Genomic DNA, 5,000 nt, shown 5'->3' with positions numbered 1-5,000 from the left:
TTCTTTGACTTCTTTTTAGCTCCCCCACCCGTTGCATTAGAAGTTCTTTGACCTCTTTTTAGCTCCCACACCCCTTGCATTAGAAGTTCTTTGATCTCTTTTTAGCTCCCACGCCCGTTGCATTAGAAGTTCTTTGACCTCTTTTTAGCTCCCCCACCCCTTGCATTAGAAGTTCTTTGACCTCTTTTTAGCTCCCACGCCCCTTGCATTAGAAGTTCTTTGACCTCTTTTTAGCTCCCACACCCCTTGCATTAGAAGTTCTTTAACCTCTTTTTAGCTCCCACACCCCTTGCATTAGAAGTTCTTTGACCTCTTTTTAGCTCCCACACCCCTTGCATTAGAAGTTCTTTGACCTCTTTTTAGCTCCCACACCCCTTGCATTAGAAGTGTTTTTACCTCTTTTTAGCTCCCACACCCCTTGCATTAGAAGATCTTTGACCTCTTTTTAGCTCCCACACCCCTTGCATTAGAATTTCTTTGACCTCTTTTTAGCTCCCACGCCCCTTGCATTAGTTCTTTGACCTCTTTTTAGCTCCCACACCCCTTGCATTAGAAGTTCTTTGACCTCTTTTTAGCTCCCACACCCCTTGCATTAGAAGTTCTTTGACCTCTTTTTAGCTCCCACACCCCTTGCATTAGAAGTTCTTTGACCTCTTTTTAGCTCCCACATCCCTTGCATTAGAAGTGTTTTTACCTCTTTTTAGCTCCCACACCCCTTGCATTAGAAGTTCTTTGACCTCTTTTTAGCTCCCACACCTCTAGCATTAGAGGTTCTTTGACCTCTTTCTAGCTCCCACACCTCTAGCATTAGCAGTTCTTTGTCCTTCATTAGCTCCTACACCTCTAGCATTAGAAGTGCTTTGACCTCTTTTTAGCTCCCACACCTCTAGCATTAGAAGTTCTTTGACTTTTTTAGCTCCCACACCTCTAGCATTAGAGGTTCTTTGACCTCTTTGTAGCTCACACACCTCTAGCATTCGAAGTTCTTTGACCTCTGTTTAACTCCCACACCTCTAGCATTATTAGTTCCTTGACTTCTTTTTAGCTCCCACACCTCTAGCATTACAAGTTCTTTGACCTCTTTTCAGCTCCCTTACCTCAAGCATTAGAAGTTCTTTGACCTTTCTTTATAGCTCCCACACTTCTAGCATTAAAAGTTCTTTGACATATATTTCTAGGTTCCATACTTTTAGCATTAGAGGGTCTTCCATCTATATTTTGAGGTGCCTTACTTCTAGCATTAGTGGCTCTCTATTTTTGTGTGTCTTACCTCTGGCATTAGAGGCGCCTCTTCGCTGTTCTCTCCTGTCTTCTAGTTCTCAATATCTTCTTTCATTAGATTATCTGTTTCTTTCGAGATTTCATTGTCTTTTCCTTAGTCCGTCAGTGTCCTTCTAGATTTCAAAAGAGATTTCAGTGCCGCAAGTCCTCACTCAGTCAGATTCCTCGCGGAAATCGAAGGCATTTATTCTTTACCTATCTGGGCAATGAGTAAAGAGATGAATACTATCGATTTCTCAGCATACACTATCATGCTAAAGTAAATGACGAGCAACATGATATATTTACCAATGTCGTCTGGATATGTCCTTACTTCAATGGCGAATTTTGGGACAATCCTGTTGAAGAACTACACGTTACTCACCGTTCAGTTGAACCATTCTGCCTCCATCCTCATTCCCCGCAATCCGTTTTTGCACCGATACAAAGCCTCGTACTTTTTCAAAGAGTCTCCTTTAATAAGACATCGTCGCAAAAGCCCAAGCAAAGGATCCTTCAAGGCGCATACATTATGATCTTCAAAGCTCAGCTGCCAACTATAGGTCGGGCGATATAAAAACGAACGATCGGCAACTTCGGCAGCAACCAAAACCATCTGTAGTTGATGGTGTTCCGAAGACGTAACACACAATTCTTACCGGCAGCTTCCTATTCCGCCAGAATGCGATCTCTGTGAGTTAAGTGAAATCCTTCTCCCAGTCATCAACTCATTTCCTCTTACTCCTATTGACGCGTAATTCCTTGGTTAGATTTCGCCAGCTACATACAGATCATGTGAGGCGTTGCAGGGTACGTTTGAAAAAATGAAGATCAGGTCTTCAGAAGTCATTTGAAGCTCGGGGAGGAGTTGTTCAGGACTGCTCCTGGAAATTTCAGTTCTGGAGTCATTCAGAATTCCATGTTAAGTATACGGCTATGTCCTTTGAAGACTTGGAAATTCGGGAAAGTTTTCTTCCGAAACCGTTCTGAGGTTCCGTTCTGGAGGCATTCAGAATTTCATGGTAAGTCTATGGCTACTTTTTCTGAAGCCATCTGGAAATCCGGGAAAGTTTTCTTCCGATACCATTCTGAGATTCCGTTCTGGAGGCATTCAGAATTCCATGCTAAGTCTATGGCTATTTCTTCTGAAGCCATTTGGAAATCCGAGAAGATTTTCTTCCGAATTCTTTCAAGACTCGCGAAAAATTCCATCCTTGTTTTACAACAACACCAACAACAACAACAACGAAAACAACAACAATAATAATGATAATGAAATAATAATAATAATAATAATAATGATAATAATAATAATAATAATAATAACAATAATAATAATAATAATAATAATAATAATAATAATAATAAACTACGTGATTTGATTTATGGATTTGAGTTGAAAAGTTTTGAAGACGCTAAACGCTCAATTTTGCAGTTTGAAGGAAACTTTAAGATACCCGGAGGACGGTTAATTGAGGTTTAAAGCAAACCGAATTGAAATAGCTGATTCCAGCTAAATTATTTCAGGTTTGGGATTTAGAACAATCTATTTCTGGTACGAATCGATATATATATATATATATATATATATATGTATATATATATATATACACATACATATACATATATATATATATACATATATATAGTTTATTTATGTGTATATACATGCATGTATATAAGCTTTTGCAGTATATGAATATTCTGTGTATATATGTATATTCATACGATGTATATATATATATATATATATATACATATATATATACATACATATACAAATATATATATATATATATATATACTGTATATATATGATATATATAAACTATATTTATATATTATATGAATACAGTATATTTGCATGTTACTGTAACACACACACACACACACAACACACATATATATATATATATATATATTTATATAAATATATATATTTATATATATATATATATATATATATATTTATATATATATATATATATATACATATACATACATACATACATACATATATACTGTTTGTACATACATACATACATCCCTAAATACAGCAGCCTTCGTATTCTCCCAACCGTTTATACATGCAAAAGCAAATGTAAAATGCATATCACCAAGTTAATGGCTTAACCTTTGATTATTTCATCGAGATTCCAGGTGTGGACAAGATATCTGTCCGCAAGCCACTGTACATTTGTTCTTCAAAACGGAATAACATCTTGAAACCACGATCAAGTGGTGGGTAAACGGGGCATGTATTGTTTATCATGCCTCACATCCACAAAATCTGCCCTCGTGCTGAGAAATCGGACAGAACCACCTTTCTCTTCGAACTGCAGTCTGCTACTGACCAGACTCAGCTTTTTCGAAGCATATGCTCTTTATATGAAGTAAAGGATCTTCTTTATGTATAACCATTTACTTTTATGTGATTATAAGGATATGCTTTTGCTCTAAAAGAAGCAGCTTTTGCTTGAAATGTTTTACGAATACAAGTAGAAGGATTTCCTTCATATTTTGCAAGTATAAGCATATCCTTCCTTTATGAATACGCCCACTATGTCTTTTTGCGTTTGTGTGTAATTGTACACGCGAACGAATAGCCACCATCCATTTGCCATTCAGCTAAGAGAATATATATACTGTTATACATATATATGTGTATATATATATACATATATATATATATACATATATATATATAATATATATATACATATATATATATATATATATATATATATATATATATTCCTTCCTTTCTGTTTTTCCTAATTACAAAAGTAAAACATACAATCTAAAACAGATATTGGTTATCCAACCTTAGTTGACAAAGCTCACCAGAGAGAGAGAGAGAGAGAGGAGAGGAGAGAGAGAGAGAGAGAGAGAGAAATTCAGTAGCAAGAAAATGCTGCTCGAGAAAACGAGAAGGCAATTTGAGGGGGAAGTAAATCAACTTCATACGACGACGACTACTACCACAACCACAACCTTTAAAATCAGCTAAAATATCAATGTAATTAATTTGATAAATTTCCATGAAATCACAGCTAGGATTTGCAATTGAAAAAAACATTATGACTTACTACAACGTTAAACGCTAGTCAATACAGATAAATCCTAAAATTGTAAACAAACATGATCAAAATATAAAGTCATAAACAAATCGTCAAATATACAGAAATATGTTAATTCATATAAGGTAGACAAACTGGAACAATTTGTTAATGCTTAAAGACTTGATCTCTTTAGCGATACGCAATTATATATTATTATTTAACGACAAGTACTATGTTTTAGAAACTAAATTGTAAATATGAAAAGAAATAAAAATAAAGCTATGGAGAGTATTTGGGAAAATTATCAAGTACCAAAAACTTCAATGTAAGTTCGTTGTTTTCAGAAATGTAGGATCTCGATACCATATCACCATTACTTTTATCATCACTATTATGATCATTATTATTATCATAAATAAAAAAGGCCGACTATCATGTTTCATTACGTTGCAATTATGGTAGATAACTTACTGGGAATAGCATATCAACAACTATTGAAATTTACATAACTGAAATAGCCATTGAATAAATGCTAAGTTTCTTCTTCAAACACTACCGTAAGATGATTAATTTTCTGCGCGTTATCTTAATAATCTAGTTTTACGTTAAATGATAGTGGTGTTGTATGCATCAGACTGTCAGAAGACATTTTAGCAGAATACAGATGTTTAACAAATA

General features: G+C 35.0%; 1 protein-coding gene across 1 annotated transcript in view; it reads right to left on the bottom strand.

The window, feature by feature from the left end:
- Positions 1 to 5,000, bottom strand: part of LOC137620888 (sodium channel protein 60E-like) — a 196,810-nt gene that overhangs the window by 191,323 nt on the left and 487 nt on the right. The gene's annotated exons all lie outside the window — the stretch shown is intronic.

The sequence above is a fragment of the Palaemon carinicauda genome, chromosome 27, assembly GCF_036898095.1.
Source record: "Palaemon carinicauda isolate YSFRI2023 chromosome 27, ASM3689809v2, whole genome shotgun sequence".
Lineage (NCBI taxonomy): Eukaryota > Metazoa > Arthropoda > Malacostraca > Decapoda > Palaemonidae > Palaemon > Palaemon carinicauda.
The sequence above is the reverse complement of the archived record's forward strand: the minus strand, read 5'-3'. Positions and strand labels throughout refer to the sequence as shown.